This window comes from Gigantopelta aegis, chromosome 4, assembly GCF_016097555.1.
Source record: "Gigantopelta aegis isolate Gae_Host chromosome 4, Gae_host_genome, whole genome shotgun sequence".
NCBI classification, from domain to species: Eukaryota; Metazoa; Mollusca; class Gastropoda; order Neomphalida; family Peltospiridae; genus Gigantopelta; species Gigantopelta aegis.
In genome coordinates, this window is record NC_054702.1 from 90,704,313 (window position 1) to 90,720,724 (window position 16,412).

Sequence of the window (16,412 nt, forward strand, 5' to 3'; positions counted from 1 at the left end):
AAATTAAATTTAACGGCCCTCTCCCATAATATATCTATCTCCACCCGCCTTTCACACTTTTACTTATATAGTAACTGAATGCACCATGGTATTTTACCTCTCATTTTCTCCCGACTATCTAGTCGAATAATTAAACTAGTTTCTAATTCGATATCGGCGCCCAGTGACATATATAGCCCCATTCACACATTAACTACCTACATGGGATTCACGCAGCCACTGAACAAGTCATATAAATGTAATCTCAAAATGTGTGCCTACCATTCTGACTGATTTATCGGGAACCATATCAAATAAAACAACATTAGCTATAATATGTGCAGTACAAATGCATACTTATAACGATACATAATTATATATCCTGGCGTCTTGTGTTTCCCATACGACATGCAAAACATTAAAATGTAATAAAAACAATACTTCGTAAATACAATAATGCTTTATTATTTTATTAGTTTATTATGAAAAACAGTGATAATCTCCCACGAACATCAACTTTTCCTCCAAAGAAACAAGCCGCTAAGCCGTACATTTGTTTCCTCTATATTTTGACAAACGTCATATGTTTTCGATAGTTTCATTGGCTGTCTATTTTTGTCCTTGTTATGATAATGTAGGGCCTACACTGCGTGCAATAATTTACATCATATTCTTCTTTTGAAAATGAAATCATAAAATGGTTGAAACTTGTAAAAAATATCGAATATATTTTCAGAACAATAAATAGTTTTAACTGAAAACATATGTGCATTATGTTCTTGTCATAGATTAATGTCTAATCATCTTGTTCTACGTGTCAAGGGAACCAAAATTCGGATTGTCACCTTAAGTACTCTGACAGAGGTAGAAAATTATATATTTTCATAAAACTCCACCAAACCACCTTGATTATTACTGAATGTAAATGTACATGTAAACAGGTCCCCGCCAGAAATTACTGAAAAGAACTTTGCTGTGAATGACATAAGAGGTAACCCAACTAGTTGTCCATAAATGTTATTGTTCAGTGTAAGGATCACGTGGCATATCGTCTAACTTTGCCAGCGTAGCAGACGATAACTTTGCAGGTATTTCTGATAACTTGAGTTCACAATGTGAGGCATTTTATTTGTACCAAAATATTGCATTAGCAAAAACTGATAACATGCACAATATTTATCGTATTATAATTAAAACATAAAGTTTGTAAGTTGACTTCAAGCATGTTTAATGTTGAGAGAGAGAAAAAAACAACTTCGTTGTTTATGTTCTGTTCTTAATATCTCGCATAATCTCGCGATACAAACAAAGTATCAAAAACATAGTCCCGGATCGGGCCTCTGGCTATCCAGAAACGGGACCCGAGACAGACTTGCTCGAAACCTTAATAGTATATGAGCATATTAAAATATATTGCATTGCACATCAAAAACATATGTCTATCGAAATTGTATGACGGTACATTAATATTAATTTTTAATGAAAATGACAGGCCTTAATGACCTTTAGAAATGGGTATCATAAATCAAAATCACTTTCATTTACGTGTTATCTGAGAATAATAAGGTGAACACTATTTTACCGCACGCAGTAAGTCAATTGTGACGGAGATGATGTATCATTTAATGTTAAAACTATGACATCAATGAATGAATGGAATGCGGAGTAAAACAAAGTTAAGCCTGATTTCCATAAAAGTTGTAATCGACGAAACAGTTAAAGTTTATGTTGTTAAATGACACCACTAGAGCACATTGATTTATTAATCATCGGCTATTGGAGTCAAACATTTGGTTATTTTGACGTATAGTATAAAGAGGAAACCCGTTACATTTTTCCATTAGTAGCAAGGGATCTTTCATATACATACCACGGCCTTTAATATACCAGTCGTGGTGCACTGGGTGCAACGAGAAATAGCCCAATGGACCCACCGACGGGGATCGATCCCAAACCGACACCATATCAAGCGAGCTCTTTACCACTGGGCTACGTCCCGCCTCCTGTAACAGACGCAGACAGACCTGCAACGTTAAATAGGTTTCATCTTCCCAGATCCGTTGCCGATCTCACATAGACCAACGTACGGACGTTCGGATTTTCCGTAGGCGACTTTTCCAATAAAATGTCTCTTGGGTCAGAATTGATCTGTGTCGGTGTTACAGCTTTTATGGAAACCGAGCTTTAGATGATAAGTTTTTCTGAGTTTAGCTGAGCTCAGTGGTATAGCGATCGCTGCGATGGGCTATTGGATCGATAACGTTTGCTATAAATCACAGTCTGTGGATAATAAATAAGTTATAACATTCGCGGGAGTGTCATACGAAGTTTATGAAATTCGTTCGCTTGGGGAATAAAACAATTCCCAAACTCGTTTCATAAATTTCGTATGACACTTCCGCTCAGGAAATAATCTATATACTAATACACTGTATATGTAGCGGCATCGATTATCCCTTTCATACTGTAAGCAAAATATCTCGATAACTGGTAGACACTAAATAACCGTAGTTTTAAATATGCTCAGACCTAAACGGTTTTTTCTATTTCTTTAACAATGGACGGGTTGGTTTTCCAATTCCAACCAGTGCTCTGCAACTAGAGATTTATCTACTATCTAGGCCCGTAGGAACAGTATGTGAAATAGATGGTTGCACATGCTATAATGCGGGAGGAAGGACACAAGTACAGTTGTTGGTTTATATATTAGGACAAAAGTAAATGTTTGAACAGCCCCCCCCCCCCCCCCATCCACCCCATTCCTACCGTAGTACCTGTTAGTGTGACTAACAAAGTGGAAAAAAAACACCTAATTAAAACCAGTACTTTAGGCTAAACAAAATGGCAGCAACTGTTTGTTTTCCCTTCACCAAGTATTGTAAATTCCACGTCAAGTGGCTAAATACAGCAGTCAGTGGTTATATAATGAGCTGGGGTGTCATTAAACAAACATTCCTTTCCTTTCATAGAATAACGTATTGTGAGAGAAACACGGTATAATGAGGTACTCTGAACTGGAAGCTCATTAGAATCTTCACTAATTGGGATCCAGTCTGGTCTGAACCACACACAAGACGTTTGAACCAAACAGAAGGAATTAATGAACAGGATTCTCCCTCCACCCATTATCAAATAGCCCTGCCCTGGCATAGACTGGTCATTAACTTTTGAAAAGACGCTTCCATTTATCTCGAAACAAACTGAAAATATGACGCAAACCATGATAGTTATACGCCAGTCTGGCCCAGCCGTGATAGTTATACGCCAGTCAAGATATAACTTGACAGCTCATGGCTTCTGTGTTGTCTGCTTTGTAATATACACATCTATATGTTATTGATTAGCGTATTACAAACGCGATTATATTTATCTTAATTCTTGTAAAATTTTGGCTGTATCAGACATATGTTAACTGGGATAGGGGATTTTGTTACGCCTCTCAGCGAACGTGCATATTAACATTACACGTTTTAGGAAACCTAACCGAAATAATGTCAGTTTTATTGGTAGTTTGAGCCACAGGTGATGGACGAACAAAAATGGAATGAAAACAGATAAATGTATCACAATTATATCTTCCACAGAGATAATCTATTGCCCGAAAAGTGGTCGTCTGTTCACTAGTGAGCAATAAGTTACCAAAAAGCGAATACTTCCTTTGATTGTGCAGATTATGTTAATCAAGCCTCTTATTTCTTCTTCTTCTTCTTTTTTTTTTAAAATCAGAAAATGATTTTTCTTCTTTCCGGTGATAACACAAAAGGACACATCGTGTATATGATGCAACACCAAGTTTGTCATTACAAACACATATTATCAGTCCTTCACTGAAACCAGGAACGTCTGAAGGTTGGAAGGTCAAATTCCCCACCAAAATCTAAAGGTCCTATTTCATTTGTTTTGTTGTTTTTTTAATACCTATTTCCGTGCTTATAGCCAGTTAAGGTTCAAGCACGCTGTCCTGGACACACACCTCAGTTATCTGGACTGTCTGCCCTGGACAGAGCGTTGGTGGTTAGTGAGAGAGAAGTCGATGTAGTTGCCTTACACCTACCCACCGAGTCTTGCTCTGGGTGGGAGACGGTACCAGTAGGCGAACCCAATACCTACCAGCCTTATTTACGGTGGCTTAACTACTACATCGCCAAGACCGGTTGATTTCATTTTAGGAAAACCGATTGGAATAGCGCCAGTTACTACATAAAATTTGATGACGGCATAACTGCATAAGCATGTAAATATGTTAAAGTAAATATGCTAAACCGAACATTTGTTCACAATGTATGACAGATATCCCGGTTCTCGATGTTCGGGCTGAGCATGATCGTATGCACACACAGATGGAGCTCAATTGGACTGCTTTATGAAATTAGCAGACGATACGATGGTAATATTGACAGAGAACATTTTGCTGGAGATACATATTCTTCATTTAATGTTTATATGAGAGAGAGAGAGAGAGAGAGAGAGAGAGAGAGAGAGAGAGAGAGAGAGAGAGAGAGAGAGAGAGAGAGAGAGAGAGAGAGAGAGGAAACATAAATTTGATAACTGTACCGAGTTTGTTATTCTATTTCTTTTAAAAGCTTTTTATTTTCAATACCCATAGAGGTGTAAGTATATAGAAACGGTGTAAACAATTTTACACACTATTCTGAGTATTGTTATACCTTGTATTTTTCATATTCACAAATATCCCAAATTCTATTTATGCTCTTTTGATAATTTATCAAAGTTTGTTTTGTTTAACGACACCACTAGAACACCACTAGGTATATTTTATATGCACTATCCAACAGACATGATAACACTTACCACTGCCTTTGATAGACCAGTTGTGATGCTCTTGCTAGAACGAGAAAGCGGCGAGGATCGACCCTAAACTGACCGCGCACCAGCCGAACTTTTTACCATTGGGCTACGTCTCGCCCGTCATAGCAAGTGACACTGGAGTCGCACGAAGACAACTTGGTGTCTACTACTGTATTCTGTCTGAACCACAAGACTGGGGGTAGAGAAGACGACTTGGTGTCTACTACTGTATTCTGTCTGAACCACAAGACTGGGGGTAGAGAAGACGACTTGGTGTCTACTACTGTATTCTGTCTGAACCACAAGACTGGGGTAGAGAAGAGACACCTGCTGACACCACAAGACTGGGGGTAAAGAAGACGACTTGGTGTCTACTACTGTATTCTGTCTGAACCACAAGACTGGGGGTAGAGAAGACGACTTGGTGTCTACTACTGTATTCTGTCTGAACCACAAGACTGGGGGTAGAGACGAGACACCTGCTGGCACCTCAAGACTGGGGGTAGAGAAGAGACACCTGCTGACACCACAAGACTGGGGGTAGAGAAGAGACACCTGCTGACACCACAAGACTGGGGGTAGAGAAGAGACACCTGCTGGCACCACAAGCCTGGGGTTAGAGAAGAGACACCTGCTGACACGACAATCCTGGGGGTCGAGAAGAGTAACCTGCTGACATCACAAGACTGGGGGTAGAGAAGAGACACCTGCTGACACCACAAGACTGGGGGTAGAGAAGAGTAACCAGCTGGCACCACAAGACTGGGGGTGGTGGGGAGGAGGGTAGAGAAGAGTAACCTGTTGACACCACAATACTGGGGGTAGAGAAGAGTAACCTACTGACACCACAAGACTGGGGGTAGAGAAGAGTAACCTGCTGACACCACAAGACTGGGGGTAGAGAAGAGTAACCTGCTGATACCACAAGACTGGGGGTAGAGAAGAGACACCTGCTGACACCACACGGCTGGGAGGGGGGGGGGGTAGAGAAGAGTAACCTGCTGGCACTAGAAGACTGGGGGGGGGGGGGGTAGAGAAGAGTAACCTACTGACCTGCTGAAGAGAAGAGTAACCTACTGACACCACAATACTGGGGGTAGAGAAGAGTAACCTGCTGACACCACAAGACTGGGGGTAGAGAAGAGTGACCTGCTGACACCACAAGACTGGGGGTAGAGAAGAGTGACCTGCTGGGGGTAGAGAAGAGTAACCTGCTGACACCACAAGACTGGGGGTAGAGAAGAGTAACCTGCTGACACCACAAGACTGGCTTTTACTAAGAAGGAAGCAGTAGAAACGAATTAGGGCATAATATACTACCAAATCAAATCCCATAGACGACAATAGTAACATATGTGGCTAAAACTCCTACCTACAGCGTATCAATCGACATAAACGCCACGGATATAAATACTACCACCCTCACCCTTAAAATGAATCAGAAAAAACATTCGAGTACTTTTTTTTTTACACGTACCCCATACATGTTTCAAGCACAAGGCTACTTGACACAGTGGTACTAGATGAAATTGCATAAATTGCCCAGATGAAACTATTTTTTATACAAACAACACACTCACATTTATCACCAGTCATAGGACTTGGGGTGTTCACTTCTTTATCAAAAGTACCTCCAACTTTGACCCAGCCGAAGTTATTTGGTTTAGTTCTACCTAGAGTCCTTTCAACCTGTGTAATAAAAAATTACACTTTTTACGTCAAAGAGGCATCTGTTCGTTTTATTGCTCTGAAGTGAGTAAAATGTCCTACAAGATTTCTAAGATTAAAAGCAAATTTAACGTTCACAATGATGACGATCGGAATCCATTGTGACTTCGACTAAGCATGGGACTGGACGTAGCACAGTGATAAAGCGCTCGCTCGATGCGCGGTCGGTCTGGGATCGATCCAGTCGGTGGGCCCATTGGGCTATTTCTCTTTCTAGCCAGTGAACCACGACTGGTATATCAAAGGCCGTGGTATGTACTGCCCAGTCTGTGGGATGGTGCATATAAAAGATCCCTTGCTGCTAATCGACAATAATAACCCATGAAGTGGCGACAGCGGGTTTCCTCTCTCAATATCTGTGTGGTTCTTTCTTTCTTTCGACATAGCAAATAAGTTGATTAGTGTACATGGTGCATAAGCTGGAAACTTGGGGTGGTAGAGCTTATTTATCACTAACTTTCATACAATGTATAACGAGCAGTGATCCACACGCACACTACTAGTGAATGATATCTTCACTATGTGATATAATAACAGTTATAAACACATTGAAAGATACCGATCGATGGAGGTGGATATCACTTCCAGTTCTGTGTGAGGTGTGCACTCGTACTCAGACGGAATGAGTACGGTACGGCTGCGAAAGCCACTCGAGTTAAAAGAGTAACGACAACAGATGAGTAGCAGACACGACATGCGAAAAACGGAACGTACTTCAAGGTAGCAATTCCACTGAACCTCAAGTGGCGAAATACGTGCAGCGAGATTAGAACACAAGAATTTAACTACAGTCGGATCATAGGTGGGTGTTTTATATATATAGAGAGAGGATTCGTCACGAGTGTTTTTTAATATGGAAAATATCAACCAAGTCTATGTTAATCGGTATTCGTCGAGGCTCTGCCGAGACAAATCCCGATTAACTAGACGAGGTTGATATTTTACATATTAAAAAACACGAGTAGCGAATTCTATTTATCCTATAAGACTCCTAAAATAACATTTTAATAAAAGATTTAGTAAATCACAGTACTAAAGTCGCCGCCATCGGTAATATGACGTCATCACGATTAACACAAATTAGTTTGACGTCACGCGTTTCAAACAAATCTTTGAAAACGTTACGCTCAGGTATACAGACCTTGTTGGCTTGTAAGCAAATGACCCATCCACAGCAACAAATTACCTAGATACCTTGCAGATTTGCATACCATTATTAACCGGGTTAAACATGGGTTTATGACATGGATATCATGGGCAAGTTATAGGACAAATATATACATTTTCAGTGCAATCAAAGTATGTAATATTTTTCAGATCACATACTTTAAGAATTTGATAACTTAGCAAATTAGATGTAAATTAGTCGAGGTCTCGGCACTAGGTTTATTGACATTTAAGCAAACGTACTTAGGTGACACTCCATGATTGACGTATGCATTCATAGTCATCAAATAAAAACATTTCAATGGCAATTTGACACTGAAAGCTGTCCAGCGTTCAGAAAACAAAAAACGTTAGGCATAACTTTATTTTGATGTAAGGACATCCAAAATGACGTCATTCGAGTTTGACGTCATTCCATTAAAAAATACACCGCGCCACATATTCTTACGTCATTTGAATATCTATGTTGTATTAAGCTTATATGATAAAGAGATTATTACCCTCGTGTATTTCGGTATCGTCAATATCATATATTAGGAATAAAAATAATGTATTATGCTTATATGATAAAGAGATTATTACCCTCGTGTATTTCGGTATCGTCAATATCATATATTAGGAATAAAAATAATGTATTATGCTTGCCATAGGCTCGCATAATACAATTTTTATTTCTAATATATGATATTGACGATACCAAAAAACACTCTGGTAATAACCTCTATATATATATATATATATATATATATATATATATATAACCTTGTAGTATACAGATAACAATTTAAGGTTTATTGATACCACTAGAGCACACTGATTAATGAATAATCGGCTAATGGATATTAAATGTTTGGTAATTGTCACTCTTCAGAGGAGACCTTTTATATGCACTTTCCCACACAGAGCAGCGCATGCCACGACTTTTAATATATCAGTCGTGTGGCGCTGGTTGGGACGGGAAAAACAATGGGTCCGCCGAGATAGTTTGTACCAACGACCCAAGCACATGAGACGAGCACTCTACGGACTGAGGTAATTCCCGTACCGCAGCAAATGACAAGATGATAGACAGGACACATTGTAATCTCGTCTTCTTAATAGTGATACCTGGATATTGGTTAATTGGACCACTGTACAACAGGCCATCATTTGGAAAGGAGACACCTAGAGTGTTGTTAAACATTCATTCATTCATTTATTCATTCATTCATTCATTCAGTAGGAAAGGAAAGGAATAAAATGACATCTCGACATAGTTTAAACTTATTGCAGCCTTTAACGTATCAGTCGCCAGGCACTGACTGAGACGGGGAAAAAACTCCTTAGACTAACGCTTTACCGACTGAGCTAAATTCCGCCACCGGTCACAATTATGTGCTTATCTAGAAATTATATGAAGGTAGGTGTAGAAGTACCTGTCTTGGACACCTCCAGCGGGGAATCTCGGAGGATGTGCCCAAGACAGTCGTGCTTGAACCTTCAGTGAATGTAAGCAAGAGTCAAATGGTTAACTGATTGATTGATTGATTGATTGATTGAGTGTCACGATGTAGACGGTGATGATGATGTACCTACAGCAAACCTCGGTAAGAAAAAAGAAATGTGTATCGACAATTGCATATAAAAAGGTTTTCAACAACATGAAATATTCGTTAGCAAATTCACCAGAGTTCTTAGCACCACAAATTGATAGGGCTTTATAATGAACAACTGATGCCAGTGATACACGGGGACTGTATTCATGCAAGCCACTCGACAAGGAAGAGAACACAATGTATGTTATTAAGTTGTAAAAACCTTGAATAAATTTGTACAAAGTTGCATTTTTTTGTAAAGAACTCCAGAAAATTATATTCATAATTATATGCAAACGTCAGCATAAATGTCATTTGTTTTTTTCTTTTGCCTTTTTTCCCTTTTTTTAAACATAATTTTGTATTTCGTTTTGCGTAAGTGCTGAACCATAAGACACGAGTATAGTAGGTATATACTAAAAGACATCCCAATCCACCATCATGACACCGTCGCAATGGTCTGGTGACAATAAATGAGTAAAAACAAAGTTCCACAAAATCCTCCCTTTGGTATTTTTAATATTCAGTATGTCCGCTATCACAAACTGTGATGAATATGAAAACACTTCATAACAATCCAAGACCGTAGGTCAATGACTTTGATGTGTACATCCATGTTTTGGAGTATGCTAATTCATAGAAATAAGTTACGTTATGACCACACGGATATTGAGAGAGGAAACCCGCTGTCGCCACTTCATGGGCTACTCTTTTCGATTAGCAGCAAGGGATCTTTTATATGCACCATCCCACAGACAGGATAGTACATACCACGACCTTTGTTACACCAGTTGTGGAGCACTGGCTGGAATAAGAAATAGCCCAATGGGTCCACCGACGGGCATCGATCCTAGACCGGCCGCGCATCAAGCGAACGCTTCACCACTGGGCTACGTCCCGCCCCCCAAAGTATATAAATGTGTTTAGTAATTAAAGCTTGTATACATCGTAGTAGTACATGTACATGCATACAGATAAGGAAGCAATCGTTCTGTGGTGTATAATTATAACATTATGTAAATTTTATGCTTGCGTTTTTTTTGTTTTTTTTTAGAAATGACTTGCCTAGATGGCGGCTATTGAAGATTTAAATGCTAATTAGCTGAAACAAAAAAAACTAATTTTGTCTGACTTCATTGTTTTCAGCATACTTCAGATTATGAATATATTCATTGTTTCACTGCATAGTTAAGCAGCTATGGCAATATTTTGGTGCTTCTCCATTTATTGCACATTATGATGGAGGCCATCTGGAATACTACGGATGCCATGCGGTGGAATTTGCAGAACCTTCTACAGGAACAATCTAACTTCCTAGAGGATTGTTTTTAAGATGAATGTTAAAATTTGTCTAATTATACTGTTTAACCTACATCGATTCTGATACTGTTTTATTAATCAACATACAGTGTGGCATATTATGGCATTACATCAAAGGATCTACATTTTATTTACTTTCTTTCGCATATTATGTATACTTTTATTATACATTTATTAATATATCAATGCCAAAAATGCAGTATCCGTCGGTACAAGAATCAAGATTTTTCCCATAGACTTCAAAGTTTCAGAAAATACACGTATTTTTTTATAATTATCCAACAATTTTAACTTAGCCTAGATAAGCAATAATTTGACTGAAACTAGAGTCACATGAGGGTTACTTTTTATTGAAATTTGCAAACTAGAAAATTCTTACCTTATCTACTAATAAGTTGATTTCCTGTTTGGTGTTGTTGAAAGATCGTGGCGTATTTGCAGACAGGTAAGTGATGGGATGAGTTTTTATGTACGACTGGTGCCGCTCGTTTTCAACCCATGACCCCTCTTCCACTGCGCTGCCGCCACTGGTTTCTGATAAGCCTGATACTGTAGCGTATGTGTGGTGCCAGTCTATTGCAGGGCAAGGTGACATAACACTACAATGATCTTTTCTTAAATAAACAATCTGCGTAATATGACTTTCAATATCAGTATTACTTTTGTAAAAAAAAAAGAAAAAAAAAGTTGAATATTTCCAAACTCTGCGTATAGAAGTTGGAAATGAGAGGATATCCAACTTGTTTCACATGTCTTATATGAGATAAGGTAATGGGAATATGTAGGAAAACTAAAGCAAGATGTTGCAATAAGTCATCTAGAAATCGCTGTTAAACCGAACTGTGTCGACATATCAGAAACATCGTATCTAGCAGGCTGTTTTTTTATAAACACTAGTACGTTAGGAGAAGGCGGGATGTAGCTCAGTGGTAGAGCGATCACCTTAGTGGCAATACCTGATGGGATCGGTCACCTTTATAGTTCGGTTGTGTCTATGTAGAGAACTTGGTTTTTAACCGTTCCAACCAGTGCTCCACGACTGGTGCTCCAAAATCCGTTCTATGTGCTGTAATGTCTGTGGGAAATGTGTATCAATAATACCTTGCATTTTTCGTTTTGAAATGGTTATGTGTTAGACACCAAAATGTGCAGGTGTCATTAAACAAATGTTTCTTTCCTAGATTACTAGTGTTAGCTTTGCTTGATTTTGCTAAATATTATTACATCTACATACTAGTAAATTGTTGTTAATTTTAATCAGTTTTCTCTCTTTAGACTAAGGGTCAACATTACCAAGTGATAGTCGTAATTGAGGCGTCACTGAACATTAACATGTTTAATTATATGACGTTTGTGAAAATATAGCGGAAACATCTGTACGACTTAGCAACTAGTTTTTTTGGAGGATAACTTGGCGTTCATGGGAAATTATCACTGTTTGTTTTTTTATAATAAATTAATGTGACTTGAGAAAGGTAAAGTAGTATTGTATGTACGAAGTATTGTTTTTATTATATTTAAAAAATTTTGCTTATCGTATCGAAAACATATGACGCTAGGATATATATATATATATAAGTAGAATCTCATTGGCTCGAACGCCCAACGGTCGAACCTACCGGTATTCTCGAACCAAGAACAATGTCCCGATTTTTTCTCTCTATTAAACCCTTTTATTTTGGTGCTGATTGGTCGAATACCCCTGGGGTCGAATAGAAGCTTTCTCTCGAACTAGTTTATTGGTCCGAACTGTAAAATTAAACATATTTAGCTCGAACGACTAAGTCTATCCGAAGAAATACAAAAACATTATTTATGTACGAATTTTTCATCGACCCTTTTACGTCAGTCACAAAGTAAGTTATTATAAATTCGGAAGTGGAACGAATTAATCCTAGATCATATGCCGGCTTATCATGTTGCTTTTTAGCACCTATCGGTAATTATCTTTCTAGTACAGACAATTGTACTACGATAATCGTTAGCTGAATGAACCTGGCATGTAACACCAATCAACTGGTCAGCCTAGGCAGGCCTCGCCGGTTTACTTTAATCATTTTCATCAATAAAGTCAATAAAGAAATTGAAAATAATCGTCACTCTACGCATGAGCGTCGGCATATTTTGTTTTTAACTTGAAATACAGGAGAGATCAATGTAATGTAGTGATTGCAACAATAACAGGTAAAGGGCCTCCGCCTGTGCTTCATGCACTTTCATTTTTTCTCAACGTTGTCAATATGTCGCACAAGATTCTACAACAGCATAATAAAGAACGATTTTTTAAATTAATAAATATTTATAAATACAAACTACCAGTGTGTTTGTTATTTGTTTATTTAACGGTGATAAATAATAGTTATAAATATGTATCTCATCCGACATTTGACGGTGACTTCATTACTCATGAGTCAATCGGACCATCTCAGAAATAGTTCTCAGAATTCACCGACGACGATCGACCCTAGGACCCATCACACCTCAGGCGAGCGCTCTACCACCACAGCACCCCTCCACCCTCTCCTCCCCCCCCCCCCCCCCTCCTCCAACCAGAAGAGCAGAAGAGATCGAGTTAATATTGAGATGGAGAGGGTCGGAAGTTCTATCTTTGTATTCATATCAACTTACTGTCGAGGGCCCGTTTCACGAAGCGATCTTAGCCCTAAGATTACGTTAAGCGCATAGTTACCCTATGCATTTAAGTTGATCTTAGGGCTAAGATCGCTTCGTGGAACGGGGCCCAGGGGCCTATTTCACAAAACATCGTAAGTTTACGTCTGCGACTAGCAGTTATACCAGGCATACATGTACAAGTGTTTGGCATCTATTTCACGAAGACATTTACATCATTACAGAAGGTGGAGTATTTTAAGGACAAAAGAAAATGAACTACATGTACTTTTAACTATACTTGTTGTACTATAATAGTAATAAACATTGTGGTTTATGTGCAAAACTAGGCTTACGGTGTTTTGTGAAATTGTGCCTGACCAGAACACAAGTTCAAACGCTTGCTAAAAAAACGTGCCCGTGGCATGTGTTAGAATGATTATGAAATATAGCTTTTCATTCTCTTCTGTTGCATAATCAACAGGTGTCGTAATATGCGATAGGGCAAATTTAATAAGCACATTCGCGTGAACGATGTCTTAGATAGACTAAGTGATTTATTCGAGTGTTATCTCCAATTACCGACCTGAATGCTGCATGGGATGAACAAACTGATAATATACGTTGATTTACTACCTTAAAAACACACCGCTTTTGTTTATATCTATACAGAACTATTTTCATACAGATTCTTACATATTTTCACAAACAAGGTTACGATAAATAAGCAGCGCGAACAAAATAGTTAATAGTGCAGGCAGTGAAATGCGGAATATGAAGATAGGAAGATGAACGAAAACAAGGATGTGATTTGTTTAATTTGAATGTATAAATTTGTAGTGTATAAATTATAGTCTTGAGTTGATAAACCCTCTAAAACTAAGTTGAGCATGTGTGTATGCTCAGTGAAAAATGACCTTTTGCGACGACTGGTCACGTTTTAGAGGTCATTTTGTACAACTTTATACTCATTGGTCTATGATCAAAATCGCTGATTCATTTCCCGGAGAAAATATTTTAGTCATGTTTGTTTCTTTTATTTAATAAATATTTACATTAAAAATAAAATGATATGCTACTTGTCAAGAGACACAATGTATTTTATTCCTTCACTTGATTTTGGTCGCAATTATTTATTTATTAATTGTGTTGTTTGTTTTTTGTTGTTTTTTTGTGCGTTTTTTCTTTCTGGATTTCTATTTATTTATTTGGCTTTTTATATGTTGACAGAAACTTTTGGATTACCTATACTCGTATATGTTTATTATTTAACAGTTTTATTATAGAAAATAACACATCTTAATTGTTTGGTTTGGTGCTGCAGATAAGGTTAACGTCCCAAAAACAGCATGTACATTTGATTGATTATCAATTACCCATCGATTATTTGGTGCACTCTAATAATCGTTTAGAAATGACATCCGATTCCCCAACAATATTAATACCTAAAAGGCGTAGTTTAAAACGGTAAGCCGGGGTGTCGTTAAACCAACAATCCTTTCCTTCCAATCCTGCTGTTAGACCATTTTGGTTCATATTAGACCATTAACCAGTCACCGACATAAATAAAACATTAGAAAAGATAAGTGATTTAATAACACATTAGCCATTATTAACATTGCCAACAACGTCGAGAACTGCGTTATGTTTACACTGCATTGGACTTTTAACATTAAGCACTGCTTTATAATTTTCTATGGCCAATTTACACGAAGACCACCACTTAAAGTATCACATTCCACACGACAGAATCACTTAAAGTATCACACTGGCAAAAACATGGACTGATCAACGGATTGAGGGAACTTGGTACTGTTTATCATTCATATCAACAGCTCCATTAAATAGCTTGATTTTTGTATTGCATGACTAGAATATCATTTTGAATATGAAAGCAAATGATCCCTGTATTAAAAGCCGTATATGCCGTGGAGGTTGCCGTGGAGGTTTTAATTCTCTACGGCACTTTTTTGCTTTGGACTATATTCAGGGTTTTATTCAATGGTATTGTTGGGTTTTTTTTGCCATACATATTTGGTTAATTGCAAGGGTTTTAAACACACGCATTTTGTACGCAGTTCATCTTTAAGACACCATTTGGCATTAAACAAGAGCACCTTTGATGCCGTCCTACACCACAAAGAATTAACTGACCTACAAACTGCAAGGAACTATCTTTTACTTTAGGGCGGACATGGACTTGGTGTTGAAGATACGCTCCAGCAACGTCTGTACTTTGAAGTGGCCATGCTATCATAATTGGATCCACTTGGATAAGGTCCTTTGCTGATTTTGTTCCAGTAGGTAAATGCAAGTCATTGTATGGTATCAGCTAGTGAACCTCATGGAATGTTTGGTATCATAAAACGAGTGTGTAATTATGTGGAATATAGCGAACAGCCAGAAACGTGGACAGGAAATAAATGAAAATTATGTTTTTCAGCAACATCTCGTCACGTTTTAAGCTACAATCATTGAGTGTATAATATATGCTATTACAGAGGCACAGTTATTTTTAGTTCTTGTTAACAAATAACAAATAAACAAGATGACAACTTCCATATTCAGGCCATTAGGAACAACATCGGGGGGGGGGGGGGGGGGGGGGCTGCTGGGGGGGGGGGGTCAGCTGCTAATGGGGGTCACAGTCTCTAGTGAAGGGGCACAAGCCATGTTTTTATCATTACTTATAGGGAGTAGGACACGAAAACGTATATTTTTGCCCTCGAGTGAATGTGTGGGTGTGGGAGGTGGGGGGTGGGGGGCGGGGTACGTGCCTCCCTGGCCCCCGTGTCATACAGGCCCGATATCGATGTTCAAAATGTCGGAACATACCGCGAAAAGAATTAAAAGGTGAAACTTTTAACTTGGATCTTAAAGGTGTCTGGTTTAGAGGGTGTCCACTGTACAACGCTCAGTTATTTCAAGTTCGTATTCTCTTCTCATTATCTTATTTTTAAAATCACATTTGGATCGCTTACGACTTACGCCAAGATGTTTATTTTTTTTAACAGGTGTTTTCGTATTTTTAAAGTTTCATCTATGTTAAACATGCCAATTAGTGGAGAATGAACGCGTGAGTAAGTTGGAACAAGATTTCTTTAGATTTTCTCTTTGAAAATATAAGAGCGGCATTGTAAAGTTAATGAGGAGAACGGGAAAAAAATTAAAGGGCTATATCAAAGTTACATAATGGCGGATTCCAGCCAAAAATACTAAGTTTTA

At 38.2% G+C, this 16,412-nt stretch overlaps 1 protein-coding gene across 1 annotated transcript in view; it reads right to left on the bottom strand.

The window, feature by feature from the left end:
- Positions 1–11,089, bottom strand: part of LOC121371395 (neuroglobin-like) — a 77,910-nt gene extending 66,821 nt beyond the window's left edge. The window contains exon 1 of the mRNA XM_041497262.1: positions 10,957–11,089. The gene's annotated coding sequence lies outside the window, so the exon portion shown is untranslated. The remainder of the gene's footprint in view (positions 1–10,956) is intronic.
- Positions 11,090–16,412: the final 5,323 nt, after the last annotated feature.